The following is a 15,769-nucleotide window of genomic DNA, read 5'->3' on the forward strand; positions in this document are numbered from 1 at the left end:
CAGGGATTTGGGAGCAGGAGGTGCCAGGTGAGTCCCTCTGCCTCCTCTTCCTTAAAAATTAAATAAACTCCAGGGATTTGGGAGCAGGATGGGCCCATCCAGGCTGTGCCTCCCCCAAGAGGGTGCTGAGAGAAGGAATTTGGGAATTCTGCAGGAACAGGCTCCCCAGGGAATGCTCAGGGTGGGATTTTTGGGGGTTGGCTGTGCAGGGGTTGAGCTCCCTGATCCTTGTGGGTCCTTCCCAACCGGGAATATCCACCAGGAAATTCCCCCCGCCGGCCGGGCCATGCCCTGGGCGCTGCCTTTGGATTCGATTCCAGGCTCTCCATCCGAGGCTTGGGAATCCCGCAGGGCCCAGCTGATCCCGCCGGGATCTTGGCGTCATTCCTGAGCCGAATCCGGCCCATTGTTTTCCATCCGTCTGCCTTCAAATTGCTCCTAAATAACACAGTTTATCTTTGGCTGATTGAGCCGAAGAATTTTGCAATTACCGACAAACAAGGACATTCAGCAGCCCATGTTATTTGCATTTTTAAGGACCGAGGCATTTTTTGGTGGTTTTGTTGTTTTGGTTTGGTTGTTGGTTTTTTTGTTTTTTTTTTTTTTTTTTTCCCTCTCCATGGGATTTTAGCTAATGATGTTTGGGGTCGGAGCTGAGGATTTGGAACGTGGATTTGATCTCCTGCGCGGCTCCTCTCCCTCACACCCCAAAACTCCCTCCAGCCCCATCCCGTGAGTGCTCAGACGGATGGGGGAAGAAAATTCTATCCCCAATTCTCCTTTTTTAGGAGATGCTCCCCTTCCTCTTTCCAGCCCCAAACTGCATCCAGGAGGGAACAGCACAGCCCTGGAGCATCTCTGGGGCCGGCAGCACTGGTGGAACTGGTCCCAGTTTCCCTCTCAGCAGCACCACGTGCACTCAGCCAGGGGTCAGCGCCGCGTTCAAGCTTTTATTTCTGTTTTTAATTCCCTTTTTTCTCCCTCAACCTCCCGCCCCGGCTGCTCCATTAGGCCGGGCTGCCTCCTCCAGGCCACTTTTTCTGCTCCAATTCCCTCCTCCCTCGGCGCTTCCCCCTCCCCGCAGCCCTCATTGATCACCTTGTCAAAACTTCTGCGGGCTGAAGCGGCGAGGAAGAGGAGCTGGAGAGGTGGGAGAGGAGTTGGAGAGGAGCTGGAGATGTTTAATTACTCCCTGCGATCGCTGCCGGGGGTCCCAGAGCTGTATAAATGATTAATTACAGCCCGGCTGCGTGCGAGGAGCAGAAGACGCCGCTAATGCGCTGAGTGCTCTCCTCTGCTAAATTCCTGCTCGGAACCCGCCGGGAGAGAGGGAATCGCAGGGAAAACGCCTCGCTCGGACCCGGCCGTGCCCTAATTCCAATTTTTCAGGAGTTCAGGAATCTCCCAGCCCGCCCAGATCCCGCGGGGTGATGATTCTCCCACCAGGAATCCGAGAGAGGTTTTGACCGGCGCGTCTTTTCTCTCTCCCTTTCCAAGGATTTCTCCGATGGCTGGAAAGGTTGGATTAGGGAAAAAGGAGTTGAATTCCCGGATTTTTTGTGGTGGGGAGGGGACAGGGCCTGCTCAAAGTGGTGTTCGGTGCTGTCAGCAGCAGCGTGGCCGTGCCCGAGTTTGTCCCAGCGGGGATCAGGGAAAGGATGCTCGGGACATCCCCGAGGGGTTGGGGACAGTCCCTGTGTCACCTGGGTCCCGTCCCGGGCTGTCACACCCTGTCCCCGACGTGCCACGAGTCCTCAGTGCCTCCCGAAGCACTTTTATCCTCTTTATTTCCATTTTATCCTCTTAATTCCCATTTGATCCCCATTTTTTTTCCCCCGGGGTTTTTCCTGTTCCAGGGTGCCATCAGCAGAAGGGACAGAGGGCTCGGTGTCACCTCCACCTGCCACCCCCCCCCCCCCCAAGCCCCAGAACCACCCGAATTTTTGGCTCCCACCGCCCTCATTCCCCTCTCATTCCAGCTCCTGGAAGTTCGCAATCCCACGGACCCGTGCTGTCACGGAAGAAGGACCTCATTAAAAAGGCAAATGAGGATGACATCGTCAAATCGTTCAATTAAGTTGATCTCATTTCGGTTCATATTCCAGAAGAACTTCAGGACTTTTTTTTTAATTTTTTTTTTTTTTTTATTTTACTCCAAGTTTGGAGCTGGATACGAAGGACGGGGATGAAGGAAGGGATTAAAAAAAAAAAAAGGGATTTAATTAAAGATCCACCTCTTAACTCGTGTGACGTTTCAGGGCAGCACCGGGCGGTGGCTTTGGTGACACCGCTGTCCCCACACCTGGCAGCTGGCGGCGGCAGCGAGGAAACAAAGGCGCCGCGATGTTTTGATCCAATTAAACGTAATTTATTTCATGCTCATCAGCACTTCCCCGCCGGGAGATTTGCAGTTTCCGTCGGGAATATGCGAGCTCCGCTGGGAGATCCCAGCAGGAACATTTCCCCTTCCCAGCCTCCAATTCTCCATCCCCGAAGGATGCAGGAATCTCCCGGTCAGGTTTTATCAAAGTTTTATTTGAGCCCTCGTAAATTCACACCCCATCAGCAAAGACGCTCTGGGTATTCAGGTTTTAAATCCTGCGCTTTTCGGGGAATAAAACTGGGGAAAGTGGGGATTTTTTCTTTTTCTTGAGGATTGTCCCTTCTCCATCTCCTCCTGGAGAGGGGGACAGCTCGCCTGGAGGAGCTGGGGATGGATTTTTCCCTGGGGATAAATTAAAAAATGACCCTCGGAGGTGTCATTCAGGCGCCTTTTCCCTCCTTTCCCCCTCGTGCCGAGCAGACAGATGTTGTTTTCCAAATCCAGCCCCAAATCCAGCCCCAAATCCTGCCCCAAATCCAACCTCAAATCCAGCCCCAAATCCAGCCCCCAAATCCTGCCCTAAATCCAACCCCAAATCCAGCCCCCAAATCCTGCCCCAAATCCAACCCCAAATCCAGCCCCAAATCCAAACCCAAATCCAGCCCCCAAATCCAACCCCCAAATCCTGCCCCAAATCCTGCTCCAAATCCAGCCCCAAATCCAACCCCAAATCCAGCCCCCAAATCCTGCCCTAAATCCAACCCCAAATCCAGCCCCCAAATCCTGCCCCAAATCCAGCTCCAAATCCAGCCCCAAATCCAAACCCAAATCCAGCCCCCAAATCCAACCCCCAAATCCTGCCCCAAATCCTGCTCCAAATCCAGCCCCAAATCCAACCCCAAATCCAGCCCCCAAATCCAGCTCCAAATCCTGCCCCAAATTCTGCCAGGGAAAAGCCAGGAAGGGACAGGGGAAGTTTTGGGGCTGATGGGCATCACTGGATGATCCTGGTGGGATTTGGGACTGGATGCTGATCCCATGGTCTGAATGAGATTGGGAGAAGCTTCCGGCCCCAAATCCAGCCCCAAATCCTGCCAAAGAAAAGCCAGGAAGGGATATGGGAAGTTGTGGGGTTGATGGGCATCCCTGGATGATCCCTGGATGATCCTGACAGGATTTGGGGCTGGACATCGATCCCAGGGGTCTGAATGAAATCAGGAGAATCTTCCAGTCCCAAATCCTGCCAGGGAAAAGCCAGGATGGGATATGGGAAGTTTTGGGGCTTTTAGGCACCCCTGGCTGATCCCTGGATGATTCTGGTGGGATTTGGGGTTGGACATCGATCCCAGGGGTCTGAATGAAATCGGGAGAAGTTTCCAGCCCCAAATCCTGCCAGGGAAAAGCCAGAGTGGGACAGGGAAAGTTGTGGAGCTGAGGAGCATCCCTGGATGATCCCAGCAGGATTTGGGGCTGGAAACCGAGCTCAGACCCTCCGGGATCAGCGTCCAGCCCCAAATCCTGCCGGGATCAGCCAGGGCAAAACCAGGAGGGGACAGGGGAGGTTGTGGGGGCGCTGGGCACGGCTGGCTCCGTTTCCCACCCCCAGGGAATGGGATTTCAGGGCGTGTTTGATCAATGCCTGTGGAAGAGATTCCTTTGATGCAGGAGATGCTCCAAAGAGCTTTAAAGCAGAAAATGGTGTTAAGGGAGGAAGGGAAAAAATCTCCTCTGCATGCGCTGCTCGGGGCTGCGCAGGGCACCCCGAAATTCTCCCCCTTTATCCCAAATCTCCTGCTCCAGAGGGGTCCCAAAGGATGGGGCTCTGCATCCTGTCACCCACGGGGGACAACAGGGGTGAGCAGATAGGGAATCCACCCCACCCCCCCCAAAAAAAAAAAACCTTTTGCCCTCTCCAAAATCCCAGCAGCTCCAGCACTGATTTCCCATTTCCTGATTGCAATTTGGGATTCATCCCAAAGGATGGGACCTCGTGCATCCCATCACCCTGGCAAGGGGCAGCAAGGGTGAGCAAAAAGGGGATCCCCTTTGCCCTCTCCAAAATCCCAGCATTTCCGCCACTGGGAGAGGCCCATTATCCCAAATTTCCTGATTGAAATTTGGGATTTATCCCAAAGGATGTCCAAAGGGAATCTTCATCCTGTCATTCTCAGGAGACAACAAAGGTGAGCAAAAAGGAGATCCCCCCCAAAAAAATCCCCTTTGCCCTCTCCTCAATCCGGGCAGCTGCAGCATCGAGAGACCCCCATTGTCCCAAAACCCCTCCAAAACCCCAAAACCCCAACTCCCTCAAACCCCCCAAACCCCAAACCCCAAAAACTCCAAATCCCCCAAACCCCTCCAAAACCCCAAAAACTCCAAATCCCCCAAACCCCTCCAAAACCCCAAACCTCTCCAAAACCCCAAAACCCCCTCAAACCCCTCCAAAACCCCAACCCCGCCCCAAACCCCCAATACCCCAAAACCCCAAAAACTCCAAATCCCCCAAACCCATCCAAAACCCCAAACCCCTCCAAAACTCCAATGCCCCCAAACCCCCCAAAACCCCTCCAAAACCCCAAACCCCCCAAGCCCCCCAAATCCCCCAAAACCCCAAAACCCCAAACCCCCAAAACCCCAAATCCCCCCAAAATCCCAAAACCCCAACCCCCCCAAAACCCCAAAACCCCAAACCCCCAAAACCCCAAATCCCCCAAAACCCCAAAACCCCAACCCCCCCAAAACCCCAAAACCCCAAAATCCAAAACCCCCAAAACCCCAAAACCCCAAAACCCCAACCCCCCCAAAACCCCAAAACCCCAAACCCCCAAAACCCCAAATCCCCCAAAACCCCCAAACCCCAAAACCCCAAACCCCCAAAACCCCAAATCCCCCAAACCCCAAAACCCCAAATCCCCCAAAACCCCCAAACCCCCAAACCCCAAACCCCCCAAAACCCCAAAACCCCAAAACCCCAAACCCCCAAAACCCCAAAATCCCAAAACCCCAAACCCCTCCAAACCCCCAACTTCCCCCAAAACCCCCCCAAATCCCATTCCCCATCCTCCTCCTCCTCCTTCCCCTTCCCCTGGGCTGAACTTTCCTTCCTTCTAATCAAGGCCCGCTCTTGATGATGCATGAAATTACCCCTGATTAACGAAACCTTTTCCAGCAGCAGCTCCGGGGGGACAGAACCGTTCTTGGGGTTCTTTGGGGTCGGGGGGGCTCCAGGGGTCGAACCTTGATGGGATTTCATTATGGGATGAGCAGTGAGAGCAGCCCAGAGCTCAGGGATGGAACCCGGAGCTTTTTGTGTCCCCTCCGGGAGGGGACAGGAGGGTGGCACCACCCGGCCCTTCAGGGAAACCAGCCTTTTATTAAAAAAAAAAAAATACAGAAAAAAAAATTCAAACCCTCCTGTCCCGACCCAAATCCCACATTTTTCCCCCCTCCAAAAAAATCAGGAATGGGGAAAAAGGGATGGAGGGAGAACCCAGAGGCTTCAACCCCTCCCATCCCAACCCAAATTCCACATTTTCTCCCCCCAAAAAATCAGGGATGGATGGAGAACCCACAGGGTTTCAAACCCTCTTTGTGTGACCCAAATTCTGCATTTTCTCCCCCCCAAAAAAATCAGGGATGGATGGAGAACCCACAGGACTTCAATCCCTCCCGTCCCAACCCAAATCCCACATTTTTCCCCCCCAAAAAATCAGGGATGGGGAAAAAGGGATGGAGGGAGGACCCACAGGGTTTCAAGTCCTCCTTGTCTGACCCAAATCCTGGATTTTTTCCCCCAAAAACTGCAGGGTTGTATGGAGACCCCACAGGGCTTCATCCCTTCCTAGTCTGACCCAAATTCCACATTTTCTCCCCAAAAAAATGTTGGGATGGATGGAGAACCCACAGGGTTTCTACCCCTCCTTTGTCTGACCCAAATTCCGCATTTTTCCCCGAAAAAATCTGCAGGGATGGGGATAAAGGGATGGATGGAGGCCCCACAGAGCTTCAATCCCTCCTGTCACGACCCAAATCCCACATTTTTCCCCCCAAAAAATCAGGGATTGGGAAAAAGGGATGGAGGGAGAACCCACAGGGCTTCAACCCCTCCTTTCCCAACCAAAATCCCACTTTTTTCCCCCCCCAAAAAAATCTGCAGGGATGGGGAAAAAAGGGATGGAGAACCCAGAGGAGAAAGGATTTGGGATAATCCAGGGAGAAAAATGAAAGCACGGAGGGAAGAGCCCGGGGTAGAATTAATTGTCATTATCTTCATTAAGCACCAAAGCTGGCAGGCAGGAATTAATTCCATGAAAATTCCCTCATTTTTCAGGGGGAAAATCCAAGATGCCGGAGGGGAAAAAAAAAAAAAAATGCTGCTGCGTTGATTAAAAAAAACGAGCCCAGTTTTATTAAAATTAATTCTAATTTATCTCTTTTATCCTGGAGGGAATCCCAGGATTTTGGGGTCAGGTTCTGGAGATTTGGAATTTCCCCTGTCAAGACTTAATTCCATTTTCCTTTTTTTTTTTTTTTTTCGTTTTTTTTGCATTTGCCAAAATTCCAAAATTTTCCAAAAAATTCCCCCTCTTGGGTCATCCCTCTGCAGGCAGCAGAGAGGGGATGGGGAGATTTTGGGGAAAAAATGGGAAATATTAAAAATATTCCAATCTAGGAGGTGGCGAGGAGTCGGTGAAAAAAGCAGGAAAAACAGGGAAAATGGGAAATATTTAAAACATTCCAATCTCGGTGGTAGCGAGGAGCTTGAGGAAAAGTAGGAAAAAAAGGAAAATATTAAAAATATTCCAGTCTGGGATTAAAAAAAAACTTCCCAGGGGCTGGAAGTGGTGGCTGGAGCGGGGAATTCTGATCCCAGGTGTGAAATGTGGGAGGTCACTCCCCTTTCATCTGCAGAGTTACTCATTAATTTTATTAATTTAATTAATAATTGGATCATCCCCTCCCTCCCCAGCCTGGCACGGAGATGAGCTGGGATTTATTTGCACCAATATTTCCTCAAATATTCTTTTTTTTTTTAATCAAAGGAGGGGTTTGGGAACGTGGCGGATCAAAAAAAAAAAAAAAAAGTGGTCGGAAATCAATATTTTATATTTTTTTTGGCTTTTCAAAAATATATCTAATGGGGGAAAAAAATGTAAAAATTGTCAAGGCCTTGAAGCGACCATTTGGAGCTTTTAGGGATTTTATTCTGCTTTCATTGCTGAAAAAAATCAAAAAAAAAAAAAATTATAAAATGCCAGCAGCAAGTCCTGTCCTGCCGGTGCCCTTCTAAGAATATTCCATTGTCACGGCTTGAAACGTTGGAATTTTTTCTGTTTAAACCTCGTGGGGGAAAAAGAAATGTATTCAGAGATATCAGCTCTCCCCTTTGGGCTGGAGAGAAGAGATTTAAAATAATAATAATAATAATAATAATAATAATAATAATAATAATAATAATAATAATAATAATAATAAATATGTTTAAATATAGATATATAAATGCATAAATGTATAAATGTTTAAATATATAAAGATAAATACATGTAAAATAAACTAATAATAAATATAATAGTCAAATATGGACATATAGATATAGACATATATAGACATAGAAAGATATAAAATACATAGAAAATATAAATATAGCAATATAAAAAATAAAAATACAAAAATATAAAAATATAACAGTACAAAAATATAAAAATATATAATATAAATATATTGTGGAATCATGGAATCATGGAATCACAGAATCGTGGAATCATGGAATCACGGAATCGTGGAATAATGGAATCATGGAATCACGGAATCATGGAATCACGGAATCATGGAATCATGGAATCATAGAATCATGGAATCACTGAATCATGGAATCACTGAATCATGGAATCACGGGATCATTGAATCATGGAATCATTGAATCATGGAATCACTGAATCATGGAATCACGGAATCCAGGAATCACGGAATCGTGGAATCACGGGATCATTGAATCATGGAATCATTGAATCATGGAACTGTGAAATCACAGGATCACAGAATTGTGGAATCCAGGAAACATGGAATCGCGTAATCGTGGAATCATGGAATCAAATCACGGAATCGTGGAATCAAGGAATCGTGGAATCACAGAATCATGGAATCACGGAATCACTGAATCGTGGAATCACGGAATCGTGGAATCACAGAATTGTGGAATCCAGGAACCATGAAATCACGGAATCACTGAACCGTGGAATCACAGAATCATTGAATCATGGAATCAAGGTATCACAGAACCATGGAATCATGGAATCACAGAATCGTTGAATCGTGGAATCAAATCACTGAATCATTGAATTACGGAATCACTGAATCACGGACTCGTGATATTACAGAATCGTGGAATCACGGAATTATGGAATCACTGAATCATTGAATCATGGCATTGTGGAATCACCGAATCCTGGAACCACGGGATCATGGAATCAAGTAGTCATGGAATCGTGGAATTCTGTAATCAAGAAATCGTGGCGTCATGGAATTATGGACTCATGGTATTATGGAATAATGGAATTGTGGAATCATGAAATCAGAGTATCGCGGAATCACGGTATCGCAGAATCACAGAATCGCGGAATCACAGAATTGCGGAATCACAGAATCGTGGAATAATGGAGTCATGGAATCACAGAATCATGGAATCACAGAATCGCGGAATCACAGAATCGCGGAATCACAGAATCGTGGAGTCATGGAATCACAGAATCGCGGAATCACAGAATTGTGGAATCACAGAATGATGGAATCACGGAATCACGGAATCACAGAATCACGGAATCACAGAATCGTGGAATCACAGAACCGTGGAATCACAGAACCACGGAATCACAGAATCATGGAATCACAGAATCACGGAATCACAGAATCACGGAACCACAGAATCACGGAATCCAGGAACCACAGAATCATGGAGTCATGGAATCGCGGAACGTTCTGGTGCCCACATGTCCTGGCTCAGCCTCCTAATTATTCCCCTCCACCTTTTCCTGCTGGCTAATTGCTCCCTCCTCCCTCCCAGCTCCCCCCTCCAGCTCCGGCTCCGTTATTAACTTTGGCCACTGAGCGGGAGGGATCTCCAGGAGTTTTGTTTTCCTTGTTCCTGATGGGTTTTTAATTGGCCGGTGCCCTCCAGGGTTCCGCAGGAACCCGATGCAAAAGGGATTTTTCCCATTCCTCGGCTCTCCCTCGGCCGCTGCCAAATATTTGAAATAAATAAACGCGATTGCGTCAATGGAGCGCGGAGCGAGGCTCCCAGGTGTGCTCACAGCCCCAGCACGGCGGGATGAGCCCCAGCTCGGTCCTGGAAAAGCTGGGAATGAGGAGATTTGAGCTCGGTCCTGGAAAAGCTGGGAATGAGATTTGTCGGGATGAGATTTGTCGGGATGAGATTTGTCGGGAGCATCCTCTTTGCAATAATGGCCCCGCAATGCAGGCGCTAATTAATGGATGCTGCTCCCCTCTCCCACTTCCATCCCGGGATTTAACCCTCCACACGCTGTGCCCGGAGCTCCCAAATCGCGGGGCTGGAAGGTTGGTGCCGCTTTCTGTACCCCCAAATCCCCTGCGCCAGGATCCCCCAAATTCCTGTGCCAGGATCCCCCAAACCTCTGAGTGAGGATCCCCCCAAACCTCGGCACCAGGATCCCCCAAAACCCCACATCAGGGTCTCCTAAAACCCCGTATCAGGACCCCAAATCCCTGTTCCAGAACCCCCCCTTACCCACGCGCCAGGACCCCCCAAACACCCGCACCAGGACCCCAAACCCCCACGCCAGGACCCCTCAAATCCCCTGCACCAGGACCCCCTAAAACCCCATATCAGGACCCCAAACCACTACGCCAGGATCCCCCAAACCCAGGACCCCAAATCCCTGTGTCAGGATCCCCTAAAACCCTGTTCCAGGACCCCAAATCCCCGAACCAGGACCACCCCAAACCCAGGACCCCCCCGAACCCAGGACCCCCCCGAATCCAGGACCCCAAATCCCTGTGTCAGGATCCCCTAAAACCCCGTTCCAGGACCCCAAATCCCCGAACCTGGACCCCTAAAGCCAGGACCCCCCAAACCCCGGACCCCCCAAACCCCCGCTCCAGGCGCGTCCTCCCCACAGGGATGCCCAGGGCTGGGTGATTGACAGCTGTCACTCAAACCAGCCGCATCTTCCCGGCCGATGAATATTCATGGAATGTTTTCCCTCCCTCCCCGTTGCTGCGGGACCCTCCTGTGGGTTCTCGCTATTAATTATTCATGGAACTGCAGGAAAAATGCAAATTCCAGCGGGAATCGGCTCCTCCAGGCCTGGCATCGGCCACCCCGATGCCCCCGCGCCGTGCCAGGTGCAGAAAGTTCTGGAAAAAAAAGCAGGAAAACGTGGATCCCTCCCTTCATCTTCCCACCTTTTTGGGGTGCCACACCAATGGACGGCCATGGTGTGACCTTGGCCACCATCCTGAATGTCCTCAGTGCCCCTGGAATATCCCTGGGATATCCCAGGACCAGCCGGGGCTGTCCCGGGATGGGGAAACTGAGGCACGGAGAGGGACAGGGCGCTGTGGGACAGCAGGGGACAGGGAGGTGACACCGCCGGCTCTGGCTGGAGGTGGCGCTGGGCGCTGACACCTCTGCAGCACCGTCACTGAGGGGCTGAGCTAATTAAATCGCTGTTAATGATCCACTCATTAGCGAGGGCCATCAAAGCCCAACCTGGATGTGCCCGGGGTTTTCCCAGCTGGAAAAAAAAAAAAAGCAGGAGAGGCTCGAGTTCCTGATGTCAGGGACATCCCAATGGGAACACCGGGAAGGTCACCCCAGACCCACAGTTTGAACCCACCAGGAATTAGTCCCAGATCCAGACCCAAAATTTGAACCCAACCAGGGCTTCGTCCCAAATCCAAACCTAAAATCTGAAGCCACCAGGAATTTGTCTCTAATCCAGCGCACCATCCTGATCTCCCCAAGGCTTCATTCCTATTCCTATCACAATTTTATTTCCCCACGGTTTTGTCCCAAATCCAGGTCCCGATCCCAAATCCGGGGCCCCATCCCGATCCCAAATCCAGGGCTTTGTCCCAAATCCAGGGCCCCATCCCGATCCCAAATCCAGGGCTTTGTCCCAAATCCAGGGCCCCATCCCGATCCCAAATCCAGGGCCCCATCCCGATCCCAAATCCGGGGCTGTGTCCCAAATCCAGGGCCCCATCCCGATCCCAAATCCAGGGCTTTGTCCCAAATCCAGGGCCCCATCCCGATCCCAAATCCAGGGCTTTGTCCCAAATCCAGGGCCCCATCCCGATCCCAAATCCAGGGCTTTGTCCCAAATCCAGGGCCCCATCCCGATCCCAAATCCAGGGCCTTGTCCCAAATCCAGGGCCCCATCCCGATCCCAAATCCAGGGCCCCATCCCGATCCCAAATCCGGGGCTGTGTCCCAAATCCAGGGCCCCATCCCGATCCCAAATCCAGGGCTTTCTCCCAAATCCAGGGCCCCATCCCGATCCCAAATCCAGGGCTGTGTCCCAAATCCAGGGCCCCATCCCGATCCCAAATCCGGGGCTGTGTCCCAAATCCAGGGCCCCATCCCGATCCCAAATCCAGGGCCCCATCCCGATCCCAAATCCGGGGCTGTGTCCCAAATCCAGGGCCCCATCCCGATCCCAAATCCAGGGCTTTGTCCCAAATCCAGGGCCCCATCCCGATCCCAAATCCAGGGCTTTGTCCCAAATCCAGGGCCCCATCCCGATCCCAAATCCAGGGCTTTGTCCCAAATCCAGGGCCCCATCCCGATCCCAAATCCAGGGCCTTGTCCCAAATCCAGGGCCCCATCCCGATCCCAAATCCAGGGCCCCATCCCGATCCCAAATCCGGGGCTGTGTCCCAAATCCAGGGCCCCATCCCGATCCCAAATCCAGGGCTTTGTCCCAAATCCAGGGCCCCATCCCGATCCCAAATCCAGGGCTTTGTCCCAAATCCAGGGCCCCATCCCGATCCCAAATCCAGGGCCCCATCCCGATCCATGAACCCTTCACGGGTGGTTCCCATCCACACTGGAACGTCCCAAAGGAACCCGGCCCCGGTGGATCCCTGGCGGCCCCGGGATCCCCATCCCGAGGAGCCCAGAGGGGCTGGGAGGAGGGAGGAGGGAGGAGGGAGGAGGGAGGAGGAGGAGGAGGAGGAGGAGGAGGAGGAAGAAGAAGAATCCCGGCTCTCTGCCACGCTCACCTTTCCTGGCGGATCCCGAAGTCTCGGACCGCGCGATTCCCTCCTCCCACCTCCCTCCCGGCTTTTCTTACTTTAAACACACGGACGCATGAAAAATAAATGTTGTTCGGGAAAGACAGCGGCAGAGGGCTGGGAAGCAATTAGCATCCAAAGAGGCGTAATTAGCGCTCAGAATGCGAGCGGCAGAGAAGAAATAAAGCAGCGTTCGGATGCAATCAGGGTCGTGCCTGAATTACAAACCCTTAACTGAATTGCTAATTAAGCACAGGGTGTGAATCACGGCTTATTAAGGGCTCAGCCAGGGCTCTGCCAGCCGGGACCGTGATGGGACAGAGGGACCGTGATGGGACAGAGGGACAAGGGTGGGACAGAGGGACCGTGATGGGACAGAGGGACAGTGGTGGGACAGAGGGACAAGGGTGGGACAGAGGGACAGTGATGGGACAGAGGGACCGTGATGGGACAGAGGGACAAGGGTGGGACAGAGGGACAGTGATGGGACAGAGGGATAAGGGTGGGACAGAGGGACCGTGATGGGACAGAGGGACAAGGGTGGGACAGAGGGACAGTGATGGGACAGAGGGATAAGGGTGGGACAGAGGGACCGTGATGGGACAGAGGGACCGTGATGGGACAGAGGGACAAGGGTGGGACAGAGGGACAGTGGTGGGACAGAGGGACGGTGATGGGACAGAGGGACAAGGGTGGGACAGAGGGACAGTGGTGGGACAGAGGGACAGTGATGGGACAGAGGGACAAGGGTGGGACAGAGGGACCGTGATGGGACAGAGGGACCGTGATGGGACAGAGGGACAAGGGTGGGACAGAGGGACAGTGATGGGACAGAGGGATAAGGGTGGGATAGAGGGACCGTGATGGGACAGAGGGACAAGGGTGGGACAGAGGGACAGTGATGGGACAGAGGGACAAGGGTGGGACAGAGGGACAGTGATGGGACAGAGGGATAAGGGTGGGACAGAGGGATAAGGGTGGGACAGAGGGACAGTGATGGGACAGAGGGATAAGGGTGGGACAGAGGGACAGTGATGGGACAGAGGGACAAGGGTGGGACATCGATGGGATGAAGGACAATAATGGGACAAGGGACCCTGGTGGGACAAGGGTTCATTCCAATTCCCAATCCCCATTCCCATCCCCATTCCCAATTCCATTCCCAGCCCCATCCCCATCCCAGTTCTAACTCCCATCCCATTCCCATCCCAGCTCCCCAGAGCAGGGAGCGCCCAGACCCCAGCCCGGGGCAGGGAACGGGGACATGATCAATTAATTAATTACTTAATCCTGGTTTATCCAACCCAGACACGTCGCTCCAAAGGCCTGGCGAGCTTTGCCCAGGGGGAGCAGCTGCCCTTGGCCCCCTCCTCCTTTGCTTCCCAACTTTTCCCATTTTTTTCTCCGCGGGATTTTTTTTATCTTCCCTTTCCCGTTTTTCCCCCGAGCTCCAGCGCCGCCTCTGTGCACCCTTGCCAAGCTCCCCAAAAATCCCCCCGGCTTTTCCAGTTCCTCGCTGAGCTTCCAGGGATTCTCCTGGATCCACCTGGGCTCCCCGAGGGCCGGGATCCCCCCAGCTCTTCCCGGGAAGCTGAGGAGCAGCTCCGGGTCTCCGGCTCCGAGCAGGGATGAAAGGGAAAAATCCTGGGAGCACCGCGGCGATCAAAGGCAGCCTCATCTGCTTTAATGAGCATTCCACAGGGTTCGGAGAGAGGAAGGGGCTTTCTGGAGATCAAAGCCCCGCGTGAGGAGCTGGGGAGGCTCGGAGAGGGAGAGGAAGGGAGCGAGGGCTGGGAATAAAAAGATGGGGAGGTCGGAGATGCGGATCTGAAGGATTTGTTTGGTGGGGCTGAGCCTCCGGGGGATGCGGCACAGGAGCAGCCAAGGAATGTCCCTGTCACCAAATTCGGGCCCTTTCCCATCCTGCCACTCCCAAATGCGGGAATAGGTGGACAGGGACACGGGCAGGTGTCCCCACTTCTCACCTGGCAGGATCAAAGAGCCACTGGGATCATCTCAGGGACAACCAAAAATCCCCCGTGCCCGTCAGCGCTTCCCTCTCGGCACATCCCACAAATCCCCAAGGTCCAGCACCAAATCCCAGCTCGTGTGGGACACCAGAGCCAGGAGCACGGCCTCGGGAATGGTCCCCAGGCTGGGATTTCTGCACCAGCAGGGAAAAAATGCAGTGGGAACAGGAGCGAAGTGCAGCTCCGGGGACAATCCGGGAGCAGATGAAGACGTGTGGCTCCAGAGCTGTTATCCCTCCCCGGCTCCTTTGGAGACAAAATCCCTTTTTCTTTTATGAAGGATTTAGCAAGTTTGGTTTGAAATCACCTAGGAAGATTCCCTGTTTGGATAAGCCTCCGCCTTGTGCTGGATTAACATCCCGAGCTGGGAACTGGAGGATGTTTGGGAACATCCTAATGAGGAACTGCAAACAGAGCAATGAGGAGCGATCCCACTGCTTTTCCAGGGCCAGAAATCCCGGGGTGATGCCTGGCAGGGAATCCTGGAGCCCTGGCTGCCCTTTGGGATGCAGGAAAATCCCAGGGACAGCTGGAGTGATGAAGATTCCTCGAGCTCTGGGAACTTTGGGATTTTATTTATTTCTCTTTTTCCCAGAGGAGGGAAAACGGGATGAATCCCAGCACCAGCTCCACAGTAGAGCTTCCCGGCCAAGGATTATCCTGGAATAAAGCAATTCCCAGCTGGTGATCCCTCAGGCCTTTTCCCGGGAAGCAGCTCCATCCAGCAGGGTGGGATAAGGAATAAAGAGCCCCAGGGAAAGGTGGGGAATGCTGGAGAGGGGCCGGGAAGTGCAGGGGAAAGGGGATGCTCCACACAGAAATGCTGCAGCCGGTTCCTAAATCTGGTGTGTCTATGCATGGGAATATTCCAGGGGATCCCTGGGAATTCCAGGGTTTTATCATACAAGCATGGAATGGTTCGGGTGGGAAAGGAACTTAAAACTCATCCCACGGGCAGGGACAGCTCCAGCCTGGCCTTGGACGCTTCCAGGGATCCAGGGGCAGCCACAGCTTTTCTGGGAATTCCATCCCAGCCCCTCCCCATCTTCCCAGCCAGGAATCCCTCCCCAGTATTCCCAAAAATCTCCATTTCCAGTTCAAAGCCATTCCCCGTCCCTCCATCCCTTGTCTCCAGCTCGCCTGG

This window comes from Cinclus cinclus, chromosome 26 (assembly GCF_963662255.1).
Source record: "Cinclus cinclus chromosome 26, bCinCin1.1, whole genome shotgun sequence".
NCBI classification, from domain to species: domain Eukaryota; kingdom Metazoa; phylum Chordata; class Aves; order Passeriformes; family Cinclidae; genus Cinclus; species Cinclus cinclus.